The 14,702-nt window shown below is 41.2% G+C and overlaps 1 protein-coding gene across 4 annotated transcripts in view; it reads left to right on the top strand.

The window, feature by feature from the left end:
• Window positions 1-14,702, top strand: part of VCAM1 (vascular cell adhesion molecule 1) — a 129,002-nt gene that overhangs the window by 32,155 nt on the left and 82,145 nt on the right. Inside the window, exon 2 of one of the 4 annotated variants that reach the window (XM_070592392.1) lies at window positions 13,865-14,008. The exons of the other annotated variants lie outside the window; for them this stretch is intronic. The gene's annotated coding sequence lies outside the window, so the exon portion shown is untranslated. The remainder of the gene's footprint in view (window positions 1-13,864; window positions 14,009-14,702) is intronic. 4 annotated transcript variants of the gene reach the window in all.

Genomic DNA, 14,702 nt, shown 5'->3' with positions numbered 1-14,702 from the left:
ACCCTAATTCTGTGACTACCCGGAGTCAAAACAATCTGCTGAGAATGAGCCAAACCGGTTATTAGAATCTGTGAGTAAAAATAGGTATTTAAGAGGACAAAATGTTTTTAAAAATCTAATTTGAAAATTTATGTAGATGATTTCTTCCCAAGGAGGTGGAGCATAACTTCCCGGCCCTTGAGTATGAGCTGTGTATAGTGATTTCCTTCCAAACAAGTCGGTACAGAAAAGTGGGAGGAGTAACTTTACAGGAATCTGGCAAACACTACCCCAGCTGGGTGACCAAGATTAACACTAACAGCGATAAGGTATGTTGATAGCATCTATCCTTCATATCATGTAATGAGAATGGCACTCTTTGGTCTTCCTCCCCCAAACCCATAACCCCAGTGTAATCATGAAAAAAACACCAGACTAACTCTAGTGGACAAGCATCCTACAAAATACCCAACGAGTAGTCCTCAAAACCGTCAAGGCCATCAAAAACGAGGAAAGTTTATGAAACTGTCATAGCCAAGAGGAGCGGCAGGAGACATCATAATTAAATGTAGTGTGATATCGTGGATAGGACCCTGGAACAGAAAAAGGACTTTAGTCAGAACTAGGAAATCTGCATAAAGTGTGGCCTTTAGTTAACAATAAGGTATCAATATTGGTCAGTTGTGACAAATACATAGTACATAAGCTGTTAACAATAGGGGAAACGGTGTGTGGTCTATGAGTACTTTCTGTACTATCTTTGCAACTTTTTTGTAAATCTAAAACTATTCTAAAATTAAAAGTTTATTAAAAGATCTAACTTGACAAAATATATTTGTTTTTAAAGATACACTCAGTGTGGAAAATCCATATCAATATTGAAGAAGGGAAAAATGTTATCCATGGAAGATAGAATAGAATGTGCAGGGGCCGTAAGGGAGAAAGTGTGTAGTGAATTTGACCACTGGGCATGGCTAGAGCACAGAGCAAAAAAGCAGGGTGTAGTGAGAGATGATGCTGGAGGTATCAAGTGGAACCACTCACAGAAGGTCTTATTTTCCATGCTAAGAATTTTGTCCCTTCCACTGAAGAAAGGACGGTTGGGAAAAAGTTAATCCCCTCTCCATCTAGATGTTATTCACTCATTCAGTAGATCAACCAATAAATCTCAGGGGCCACTGTATACAGTCCTAAAAGTAGTACACCACTTGTGAGGCTGAATACAGTGGCTGCACACTCTGTGAAAGGCACCTTCTGGAGCAGAGCATGACTCTAGGGTGAGTACTCTGGCTGGGCACAGAGCTAGATGCTGAGTGGACAGTCCTGAACAAAACAGATACAGCCCCTGTTCGCATGGGACTCTCCCTCCAGGCAGGGCCACACCAAGACTGGCGGCAACCCTGGGCAGTGGAATAATTGGCATTCTTTCCAACTGAGAGAGAGGAATTGGAGTGTTATTTTGTAGGAGTGCTCTGCCTCTTCTCTCTAGGCCAGAGCAATTCAGCTCTGGCCCCAAATTTGCAAATCTCATCCAGCAAAGCAAAAGCCCTGGGGCTAACCCCTCCTACCACCCTAGAAGGCAGTTTAATTTGTCTCTTTGGTCTTTCGTTCCTCACTGGGAGACACTTAGTGCTCCTTCCAGTTGTATGCAGTACTCTAAAAGCGGTCAGGTCAACACATGTTTCTTCCATCCTATGACATCCTGGTGAGGCTTTAGCAGTAGGTGATTCCTGACCCCCCTTTTTAGACTGATGTTTGGGAAAGCTGTCTGGCTGGGTTGTCTCTTAATCCAGCTCTAGTCTAATGTGGAAAACAAACAGTAAATAAACCTTTATAAATATTTTGTTGGAGTTAACTTTATTTTTTGACTAAAAGAATAGGATTATCCCAGCACTCCCAGGCAAATCTCTTTACCCTTGTTCTCCCAGCCTATTCTTAAAGCCTATTAGGTAATAAACAGCTTCTGGCCACGTGGGACTCCTTAAGAAGGTCTGAATGAGGCCAGTGGGTCTAGCAGCCTCCCTGTGATCACCATTCTCCAGGTCATGTGGAGAATACTGCTTCCTTGGTACACAGCAGAGTGGCGTGGGAGCAAAAACCCTGGAGAAGCACTGATATATACCAGCTATAGATATTTGCCAAGAAGTGGACTCCTTTCCCTGAATAATAAGCTTTTCAATATGTAAATAGCAGCAAGAGGGCCAAGAGGCAAGGTAGAAGCTTGGTTTTGGTGCTGTGTAAAGTCCCATACACCAGGTGTGCGAGGTTCCAAAGTGGAAAGAACAGATTGGAGGCCAGTGTACATCACCTTTAATTCTTTTTGGAATGGGCTGATTGGCAGTCAGCAACTTGGAAGGTGAAGTTTGACTTCAGAGCTTACATACCTATTTCTGAATATTTTCCTGGTCCCTCCATGCCCCTTTATAGCTAGTCACTCTTTCTCCTTTTCTCCCCAACCTCCTATAGCTAAATCTAATCCAGATGGATCTCAACGCATGTCACATTTAGCATGGTGTGAATTTAAGCCACCTTTAATTTTTGAAGAGGTATTTGTATTCGGCCTCATCTTTATTGGGAGATGTGAAGGTTTATGCCCTGGATATCACTGTAGGCATGGGCTCTGAGTTTGGATGGTCTGGGGAGCTATGTAGGAAGACTTGCCAGGGAAGCCTCCAAATTCACACAGAGGGAGGAGCTGCTCATTCAGCTGTGCCCTCAGAGGCAGAACGGAAGCCCTGTGGCTTCACGGCTGTTGTTGAAGATTCAGGAGGATCAGCCAACCTCCTCACCCTCTGAGCTCCTGATGTCATTCCCATCAGCGATGCCGAGAACACAGCAGTTAGGTGATTTTTCTCTTTGTTTTGACCTCCAATTCTCTTACCTGCTAGTTGGGCAGATTACTTCACCTCTTGGAGCATCACATACCTCATCTGTAAAATGTGGGTAATAATAGATACCACCTCAGAGGACAGTTGCTATGAAGGTTGAATGAAATGACACTGAGCATGGGACCTAGCACTTTGTCAAGCACTCAAGTAGGCTCTTAGCTGTTACTGTGAAAAGAGAAGCCAAACTACGATTGTGCTTGCTCCTATTTTCCATTGGGTTTGAACAAACGCTGGTCCTGTTTCCAATGAGGAGAGGGAGAGGGTGCATAGATGGGGGAGAAAACGTGAGAGTTTCGGCAAGCTCTAAATGATCATGTAAGGCAGGCAGCTGGTGATACTGATGCAGCTCAGGCAATTGCACAGATGCTCTGAGTGACACTTCTCCTACTCCCTAAAGGCTTAGTGCTGAAATAATGACATGGATGACAGGTTTTCATTTTCCCCCCAATTTTCCTGCCTACTTAGTTAATCTAGGGCTCTATCTGTGTGCTGTATCTGGTGAAGAATACAAAATTCTAGCAAAGATATCTAAAATGTATTAAATTTTTCCATCCAAGAATATTGCATTGCAAGTCTATCCAGGGATTCTAACATACCAGATAAACATAAACAGAATCATATCTATATTAGGATTTTAAGGAGCTGCATTCCAGGGCCAATAATTTGAGCTCTCACTATATTTAGACAAATTCAAATGGAAAAAAACCAAGTGACTGCGCAGCAGTTATTAATCTTAGAATGAGTTGTTTAATGGAGAATAAATTCTGATTTTTCCGAGGTGATTTGGAAGTGATGTTGCCTGAGGGATGGATGAGCCAAGAGGACATGCTGAGCCCTCTCTCAGCCCTATCATATTTGGTGCAGGATCTTGTTCAAATGCTGTATGTTAGCCATTTCACATAGCATCTCAGATTTAACTATATATTTATAATCTTATCTCCTTTCTGAGACAGGATACACCAGTATACCAATATACAATGTTAATAGATCTGCTTCTATCCACATATCCTATAAAATCTAAAATAATTGGAAATAATACCAAGCATTTATTATACTTACTATGTCCTAGGCCTGGTGCTAAGCAGTTTACATGTTTGCATTCTCCAAGCTTTAAATTTTCCACTTAATTTACTACTTGATAATGCCACTTGTAAATCCCATAGGCATTTCAAACTTGACAAGACCAAAATAAAACTTATGATTTGTTCCTGTAACTCTGATATTTTCCATCTTAGTAAACACCCCTGGTGTTTTGTTGTAGACATCCATAGCAGTCATTCTTGATTTTGTCATTTCATTCACATTTTCTAACCAATCTCTCAGACAGTCCTGCTGTTTCCATCTCCAACATAAATACGGAATCTGCCCACCTTTCTCCACATCCACTCTCACCATCCTGGGACAAGCTACCGGCCCTCTTCACTTTGGCCCCTGCAGCAGCCTCCTCCCGACTTTCACAGTTGCCCCCTAAATCCATCATACACCAAGATCAGAGTGATTTTCCCCCCAACATTTTACTATGAAAATTTTGAAATATGCAGCAAAGCTGAAATAATTTCGTAATGAATTTTCATTCCTGCCACCTAGATTCTATCATTAACATTTTACTTATATGTATTCATTTGCTAGGACTGTCATAACAAAATATTACAGACTGGGTGGCTCACGGTTTTGGAACGAAGAAGGCCAAAATCAAGGTGTCGTCAGGTTTGATTTCTTGAGGCCTCTCCCCTTGGCTTGCAGGTGGCCACCTTCTCTCTGTGTCCTCACTGGTTGTCCCTCAGTCTGTGTTGTCTGTATCCTAATCTCTTCTTCTTATAAGGATACCACTCATAGTGGATTAGGGCCCATCCTAATAAGACCTTGTATTACCTTGATTACCTTCTTTAAAGGTCCTATCTCCAAATAAAGTCTCACTCTGAGGTACAGGGGGTTAGGCCTTTAACACACGAATTTTGAGGTGACGTTATTCAGACCATATCACATATACTCGCTTTACTACTTTTCTGTCCATCTATCCCTCTCTTCATCCATTAATCTATCTCAATTTGGGTGTATTTCAAAGAAATTATAAGTATTAGTGCCTTTCCCTCTAAACACTTCAAAATATGTATAATTAACTGCAGTTCAATATTTGTGTAGGGTTTTTTTGTTTTAACGTAAAATTTAATTCCTAAATTTACATTTACTGAATTTTGACAACTGTGTAACCCTAACGCTTATCAAGTGTAGAACATTAGCCATCCCTTCAGAAAGTTTCCTTGTACCCTTCTCAGGCAGGCCCTGCTCGCATTCCTGTCTCAGAGGAAACTACTGTTCTAATTTTTTCCATCGTACATTAGCTTTGCCTGTTTTATAATCCCATATAAGTGAAATCATAGACTATATCGCCTGTATCAGTAATTCATTCCTTTTATTGCTGAGTAATAGCCCATTTATGAATATATCACAGTGTGTTTGTAATTTTTCTATTGATGGACGTGTGGACTGTTCCAGCTTTTGCTATTATGAATAAAACTGCTATGAATATTCTTGCACGAGTCTTTTTGTGAACACACATTTTCATTTGTTTTGGGTGAATATCTAGGAGTAGAATTGCTGGGTAGGTGTATGTTTATTTTTAAAACAGAGTGATCTTTTAAAAACGTGTCAAATAATGTCACTCCTCTGTTTACAATTTTCCAATGACTTCTCGTTGCACTTAGAATGAAATTCCCCCCAAGTAAGAAGCCCAGAAAGATCAGACTACTGTCTCCTTCTTCCCTCGCTCAATCTCATGCTACTCCGCTGACCGCATCTTCTCCCCACATTTCCTGCCAGCTTGTCCCACTCCAGTCTATTCCTTGCATGAGTCAAGTGTGCTCCAGACTCACCCACATCCTTCTGTTACCCCAGACAAGAACTTTATTTCCCAATCTGCTGCCAGGCTGGTTCCTGCTCATCCTTCAAGTGTCAGCTTAAATGTCACCTCTTCAGAGAAAACTGAGGGTTAGAGAGGTTAAGTTACTTGAGCAATGTCACACAGCTGGGAGAGCTGTTATACAAATTCAGGCAAACAGGCAATCTGACCCCAGAGCCCTCATCTTAACCATCTTAAAACACAAACCCTCTTTCAAGTGAATGTCTTGTGATAGGTTCTTGCCTTCTCTCTCTCAGCTACCATTCATTATCTATTTCACTTGTCTGTTTTATTTTTTCTTTGCTTTCCTGGTTCCCTAAGACTATTTCTTCTAAGTCACCCGTGACTACCTATTGTCAAATCTGGTGAAAATAGCTGTCAGACCCCATGACTTTGCCTTTCTGCAGCATTTGACACTGTTAACTATTTTTTTTTTCTTGACATGTTGCATTTAACTTATATAAGCATATTCTTTTATGGTTTTCTCTGCTTCTATAGCCCCACATTCTTGATCTCCTTTAGGAACTCATTGTTGCATTGCTTACCCTTCAGATGTTGGTGCTTCAAAGTTCTTCCCTGGTCTTATGCTTGTTGCACTCTGCACGTTCTCCCTAGGAAATCTCATTCACATCCATGGTTTCAATCATTACCTACATACCAACTATCTTCTCAGCTAGATCCCCAGCCCTGATCTTTCCCTGAGCTAGAGAGCTATAACTTGAATGCCTATTAAACTTCTCTAATTGCATGTCCCAAAGCCACTGTGTTAGTCTGCAAAGATGGGCCCCACCGAGTTACGCTCCTCAGTCTTCAAGCCCTATGGAATCCCCACTCCTTGAGTCTGAGCTGACCCTGTGACTCACTCTTAACCAGTATACAATTCCCAAGGCTAGGTCATTAGAAGCCTTGCAGCTTCTGCCTACGCCTCTTGAAATGCTTGCTCTTTGGGTTCTATCTCTTGTAACCCAGCTATCCTGCTATGAGAAGCTCAAGCCACATGGAGAATCCGCGTGTAGGTGGAAAAGCCGAGCTGAACTCTTACCCAAAAGCCAGCATCAACCGCCACCCATGGGAGAGAGCCATCTTGAACAACCAGCCCAAGTGAGTCTTCAGGAGATCGCAGCCCAGCCAACATCTGACAGTAATTATCTGAGAGACCCCAAGCAAGAATTGCCCAGCTGAACCCAGTTGACTCATAGAACCATGAGCAACAATCATAAATTACTGTTTTAAACTACTAAGTTTTAGGATGGTTTGTTATGTAGCAATAGATAGCTGGAACAGGCACCTCAAATGCAATATTCCCAAATGAACATATTGTCTTTCTCCTAAACCAGGGACTCCTCTTACATTCCCTGTTTCGGTTCATCTCTACCCAATCCTGAACCTAGAAGTCATCCATTTTTCCTTTTCTTCTGGATCAACTTTCACCTCCAGCCAGCTTCCCTCCTGGCTCTATAAATTCTATCATTTAAATAGCTCCTATAGCTCTCCCTCTTGCTATTCCCTCCATTGGCCCCTCACCATTTTTCCCTTGTACAGTCACATTACTGTCCTAACTGTTCTCCTGCTCACTGGCACCTCTACAATCTGTTCTCTGCTCGGCTGCCCATCATCTTCCTGAAACATAGATCAGATGTTGGGTATAAAGCCTTTTATGGCTCCAATTGGTCTCAGGATTAAGCACAAACTTTAGCAGGGTACACAGACCCTTTGAATCTGGCCCATTATCTTTTCACTTTCATTTGCTTCTGATGCTCCCTCATGACCACTCTGTCCCATTCATGTCAACTCTTATTTCTCCCAGAAGGCACTGCTCTCTCTTTCTTCTCTAGACCTTTGCGTACATCTCTCTCTACACTGTCCTGTAGTGGTTAGGAGCCCATGCTCTGGACTTCACTGTGGCTGTCACTTTCTAGCTGTGTGATTTTGGCCAACTCACTTGGTCTGCCTGTGTATTGCCACAATGGAAATAATAACAGAGACTACCTCCTATGGATCTTAAGGATTAAAAAGATTAATGCAGGTGAAGAACACAGCACAGTGCTCAGCACATTCTAAACACATCAGTGCCAGACACATCAGTAAGTACTGGCTGCTGCTGGTAGTTTTCCTTTCCCTGGAATTCTGTCTCTGGCCACCTGCTCCTCTTCCTGCACTTATTTGCCCCCAAAATCCTGTATGTCCTGCAAGGTTCAGCTCCAGCGTCTTACCTTTAGGGAAGTTGTCAGGAACTGCTCTCAGGGAGTTCTTGATATATGCCATTCCCCCACCCATCCCCAAGCTTTGTGGATGCCTTTTATTGTACTTACCACTCTATACTTCAAATATTTAATTACTAGACAGAAACTCTGGAACTTACTCTCAGTGCCTGGTATATGACAGGGGCTCATTATGTGCTTGCTGAGTGGGTGACGGATCATCAAATGACTGAATGAAAGAAACCAGGGCAGAAAATATTCCCAGCTAGCTGGATGAGGTGAGAATTAGGGAAGAAATGAATGAAAGAGGTTGGGTTTGATGAAGAACATTTTTGTGTCAGTGAAACTCAGTTGTGGGATATTGCAGCTCATTATTATTTTCTTTCCTTCCCAAATTAGTGTGAGTTGTGCAGAAAGTAATAAAATTTGCTTCTTGAGCCTGTTACTGTATTGCCATTTGGCTCATCTTCTCTGCCTGCCCTCTGCCCCATCACTATGGGAGGTTAACACTCACAGAGGGGTTGCAGTGCCCTCATCATTTCTCTCAGCACACCCAACTGTCCACATTAACTCAAAAGTATGAGAAACCAAACAGTTTTCTTCATCCAGGAAATGGCTAAGAACTGGCTGCAGTTCTTGCCAAAGAGACCTGAGGAAAGTGACCTGGAAGCCAAATGGCTTGCTCATGGCTCAGAAGCCAAAGCTTCTGAACAGTATATTGGGATGTGTAAAAAGCAGAACTTGAATCCCCAACGTTTGAGACTGTCCTTACTCAACGGAGAGAGATCTTATTTTGAGTATGTTTACGAATAAATATGACTTGAATAAATATGATTTTCCAGGTTTCAGAAGAAGTGAATATGTTTGTCCTCTGCATCAGGAAATAATGTCACTGATCCTTCCAGTCAGGACTCTTCTTGGTGGGTGTGAGCACTGGAGCTGTGCAATCCAAGGGCCGGAGTGGAGCCCAGCTGCTTGTAAATGTGTGTTCTTTGTAGAAGAGCATTCTCTCAAGATGGCTGCAGTTCACTGAGGGCTACTGCCCACGCTGTGACTCTCAGAGCAACTCTTTCAGTCCAACAGCTGTGCCCAGAGTACGGTAACACTGGAACAGAGGCGGGAGCTGCGGTCTCCTTGAGACGGGGACCAGGGCCCCTTCAGTGGCTGCTGCATTAACTGTCTTCAAAAGCAGTGGTAGTGGTTCCCTCAGGACCTCGGAGAAGGAATTTCCTTTTTGTAGAGACTACAAAGAGGTCATAGGATACAAAAGTTTCCACAGCTTAGGAGAGAGTCCAACTATAAAAACAAAACTGTCACATATTTTATGATAACTGCTTTGTTTAGTTATGTAGGACTGTGTTCACTCAGTTTCTCCATGAAGATTTACTGAGCACCTACTGTGTGCCAGGTCCACCTTAGGGGCAGAACCACTTCTTATTTGCGATCATGTCAACAGTACCTAGTACAGTGCCTAGCCCATAATATGGGTCACACGCCGTATGCAATGCTATATCCCTCAGCCTGGCCAGAGTTCAGGGTGTGGCTGATGTGTGGGACTATGGAAGAATCTTCTCTCTCTCCCTAAAGCTAACTAAGCTTTCATGGGACTCGAAGGTCCTGATTTTGGCCTCCTTAATCAACTAGTTCAAGTCAGAGGGGCAGTGACTATTCGGATTGCCAAGATACTATTTAATGAGGATCTTTGTGACTAAGCTCCTAAAGTCGAAACTTAAGTAAGTAATGCTGGCTAAAATCCCTTGTTGGATAAACACTGCCACTCCCTTGAAAATTCTGGGAGTTCCAGCTTGGCTGCTGACCTTAGCTGTTTATCTGTTTAACACTAGCATTTCTTAAGCTTCCAATGTGGACAGAACGCTGTGCTAGGTTCTGGGAAACAGAACTATGAGCTATGCTCCCTGCTGCAAGTTGGTCACATTTTAAGTGGGAATACGATAAATGACATGTTCAAACAGTTTAACCATTATAAACAGAGAAAACAACTTGTATTTTGAAAGCGCAACAGCTTTCAGCAGCTCCAGACAGAGTTTTACCCGAGTGTTTGGCCATGACACTGCCTTCTGTCACAGAGATGAAAAGCAAAATGTGGAAAGATTATCGAAACAGCGTGGAATAAACAGTTATGTTCTTTTTAGCCTCTGGGCCTTTGTACATGCTGGTTCCTCCTCTTCTCACCTCCAACCCCTCTCTCTTTCTAACTAAAACTCATATTTTAAATATCAACTACAATTTAATCCCAGGAGCCTATGGTGACCAGCCTCTGCACACACACACACGCACACCCCTGCATTAGTTGCCCTTCTTTTGTGGTCCTACTAGCACACTATAATTTTCCCGTTATGATGGCATTTATTAAAAGGTATTGTGATTTCCTCTCAACTTCTCTGTACCCCCCCTCCCACTAGACGGTAAATTCTGCAGTTGTGGGGACCATGTCTGTCTTGTTCACCATTATCTTTCTGGTGGCTGGCACATAGTAGCCATTCAATAAATACTTGCTGAATGCATGAATGAATGAAAGGCAGAACCAACATTAGAGTAAAATTTTCATCTGTTGTTCAATTACTTTGTGCAGTAACTTCCTTAGCCCGGCCAGAGTTCAGGGTCTCCGTTTCTGTGAGCCTCTAAAGGGCATGGAGTTGTTGCAATGATGTAGTGTTTACTGAAAGCCTCAGTTACCTGTGAGATCTAGTGCCCGTTGCTGGAAGAAAGGTATGATGCTACTGATAGGAAAGTCATGGGTTTGATCCCTGTACAGGCCAGTTAACTCTTGGCCTTAAACTGAGCTGCATCTCCATTAGCCGTTTTCATCTGGTATGGTGTGCAAATGGTTTGGAGGAGCGTAACGGCCTAGGCGAGGGGATGTGAATAACTTAGAACAAACCACAAAAAGAATTCTAGGGACACATGACCCAACAAATTCCTTTTCCACTGAAAAAATATCAAAATCTGTGGAAAAGACAGAGAATATATTCCAGAAATACAGCAGTAGAGGTGCGGGTGATGTAACCAGCAGTGTTTAATTTGAAGTAAATGAACTTCATTTCAAAGAGCAAAGTATGGAAAGTTTACGGTAAACTTTTGTTCTGAAGTATCGTTTCTGAAGCTCACCATAATAAGCTTTTAATTTAGCTTCCTATGTCCAGTTTTGCTCTGTTACTTATTTGGGATTTTTCGAATAAACAATCCATGCTGAACTCTGAACTCTGCCTGCATCTTAAAATGTGTTCATCCGGAAAGGATTTCTTCTCTGTGTTAAGGGCTGGCGGTTTAAACGCATGGTACCTCCTGCCTGATCTATCATATGCTTCCCAGATTCTTAAAGATTAAGATGAATCACTATGAGTGAAATGACCCCAGACAGAGAACCCAGAGGCCTGGCGCATACTTGTTGTAACCTTCCGAGAGAGCTCTTCATCTTGTTTACATGTTCTCGAGAGGGTGCCTTCCGTACTGTGATGAACGAGACCTTCGGACTGCCAGACATTCCTCTGCCTCACCAGGCAGCATTGTTTCATCAGAGGTTCTGTGCTTCTGGAGTCCCTTTTGTTCACAGACCACATTATCTGTTGCAGGTGTATAAAAATCAAGCAGTCCCTTTCTGAATACAACTCTCTTGTGTTTCTAGTTTATTTTTTATTGTGTGAAAATGACTTTAGTTTCTAACATAACACATTTTGATTGGTTGTTCGCATTGATCATAAATCTGCAATTACTCAACTTTAATTTTTCCCAATTTTTTCTATTGTGGTAAAATACATGTAACATAAAATTTACCATCTTAACCATTTTAAGTGGACAGTTCAGTGGCATTAAATACATTCATAAAGTTGTGCAACCATCATTACCATCCATCTCCAGAACTCTTGTTTTGTAAAACTGAAACTCTATGCCTATTGAACAAGCGTTCTGCATTCTTCCTCTCTCGCTAGCCCCTGGCAACCTCTATTCTACTTTCTGTCTCTATGATTTTGACGACTCTACATATCTCATATAAGTGGAATCATATAGTCTTTGTCTTTTGTGATTGGCTTATTTTATTTATCATAATGTCCTCAAGATTCATCCATGTTGTAGCATGTGTCAGAATTGTCCTCCTTTTTAAGGCTGAATAATATTCCATTGTATGTATATACCATTCATCTGTTAATGGACACTTGGGTTTCTTCCACATTTTAGCTACTGTGAATAATGCTGCTACAAATGTGGGTGTAGAAGTACCACTCTGAGATGCTACTTTCAATACTTTTGGCTATATACCCAGAAATGGAATTGCTGGATTATATGGTAATCCTATTTTTAATTTTTTGCAAAGCCACCGTACTGTTTTCCACAGTGTCTGTACCATTTACATTCCCACTAACAGTGAACAAGGGTTCCAATTACTCTACATGCTCACCAACACTTGTTATTTTCTGGGTTTTTTTAATAGTATCCATTTTAACATGTGTGAGGTGGGGTCTCACTGTAATTTTGTATACCCTTACAGAGAATGTTGAAGTAAAAAACCTTTACATAATCACAGATTAGGTGTGTAGATGAATTAGGTTTTTTATTATTCTAGTTAACAGCTTGATCCATCAGGTATTGAAAAGAAAATTAAGACAATTGTCCACTAACATGAGGTCCATCTGCTACCAATAGTGACAGAAACTATATAGTATAGTTGTTAAATTCCAAATTCAGAGAGACCTAGGATCAAATCTTACCTCTGCTGCCTACTAGCAATGTGATCTCTAAGACTCAGTCTCCATCACTATATAATAAGAATAATAATATTCCTTATGTCAAAAGGTTCCTATGAGAAATGAGATCTTAAACAAGTTAAATCATTTAAGAGTTAAATGAGATAATGCATAAAAAGCGTGGCACACATTGAGCACTCCATAAATATTATCTATATTAATGAGGAAGATTCTTACTTAAGCATGTCTTGCATTCTAAAAATGATAAGCAGCTTTTTGCCTGAAATTGATCCCTGAATGGTAATAGGAAAACCTTTTCCAACAGGGGCATAAAAAATGAGGCCAAAAAAAAAAAAAAAAAGAAAAAAACAAATCCTAAAGGGATAAGATAATGTTTCTAATCTTAGAGTGTAAGACAGAATACATTTTTTCACCATTTGGCAAATCGGGGATCTTTTAGGGGAGCCAGAAGAAGGCACATTCGAAAAGAGTTAAAACAGTGTTTTTTAAAATGGAGAAATTCCCCTCATAAAAAATTTTGCTCACACCAAGTTGATGGGACATTCGTTAAGAAATAAACTTTTCATTGCTTTGGTGATACAAGCAGGGAACCAGTCAATATCCTGGAAGAGCCAACTTGCTAAATGTAGATGCTTCTTAAGAATGTTATTTTTACTCATCAAAATAATATTATTGATATATTGAATATCATTAAGGTTTTACCTTATAAAAGAGACTGTGCTTAAACATAGGAAACCAAATATGAATGTGACATAGCCCTGCCCTCAGGGTTCTTAAATGGGAAGATAGAATGTACCCATTTAAAAAACGCCGTACTCAGCATCAAGGATTAAATGTCTTATAACTGATGATTGATAGCACAAGAATGACTAATTCTCATCTAGAAAGAGGAGACCTGACCTCTAGTTTTGGTTCCACCACTGATTAAGTTTGTAACCTTGGAAAATTCACTTAAATTCTTTGAATTTCCTATTTTTCAAAGGCCAAACAGAGATGATACCTGCCCTACCATTTCCATAAGGTTCATGAAAGTTCAAATGAGCTAAGGTTTATGAAAAGACGTAGTAAATTATAACACTACTGCACCGATCTAGGCTATGATCATTTTCCTTCCTCTGCCTCCTCATAGAGTGAGACTCTAACAAACTTTCTCTTTTTTGTTTCCTGTCTCAGCTTATGCAATATCTGAAAGTTGTATCATTGCGTACATGTATTGTGTGTGCATTATCAAGTCTTATCAAGCTGAAGCAGCAGATCTAAACACAGACATCTGGACTCCGAAGTAATATTCCAACACTTAATCCTGAAGACAATAGGGTATGCCTACTTCAGAAAAGGGTTAGTGTCACCCTCAGTTTACAGTGGAGGAAACTGAGCATTCATTCACGCAGCACTTACTCATTAAATGTTTATGAAGAGCCTTCCCTGTAACTGAGGTCCTGCTGTCAACTGAAAGGATGAGATCAAGAAGAGGCAGTTCTAACATTGACCTTTGCTGGTAACTTCTTGGCATTCATCTTCAATCATTCATCTTCCTGTCCTTTCGTTTCCTCCTCTGTAAACTGAAGGTTGGTTAGTTGCAAAGCACACAGCAGTGTTATGCCTGAAAAAACTGAAAGATAGAGACAATTTGAAACAAAGAAGGGTAGGAAACCCCTTTCCACTCAGCTGTGAGAAGGATGGTGATTGTTACTCTTGGGAGTTATGAGAGTGGGCAGTGGAAAAACAGTTTGTTGGTGGAGCCAAGGTGAGCATGGAGTGGAAACAGGAATTTGAGCGAGTCATGTAGTTGGGGAGGGAGCTGGGGCAAGATAAGCCTGCTAGCTTTCAGACCGGGAGCTTCCGGGGTAATTCTCAGGAAGGAGCCAAGAGATTGCTCTGTGTTCGTATTTAGACAATTTTAAAACCAAAATTGTTATGGACCAGAGGAATTTTTGTGGGATGATGAGAGATCTCAAATTTTGTCAATAAGCCTGAAAGTAGATGATGGCTCTCCACTGGATGATTCCGC

Source organism: Equus przewalskii, chromosome 24, assembly GCF_037783145.1.
Source record: "Equus przewalskii isolate Varuska chromosome 24, EquPr2, whole genome shotgun sequence".
In the NCBI taxonomy this organism is placed as follows: Eukaryota; Metazoa; Chordata; class Mammalia; order Perissodactyla; family Equidae; genus Equus; species Equus przewalskii.
Note: the sequence above shows the minus strand (reverse complement) of the source record. Positions and strands in the feature narration are given on the sequence as shown.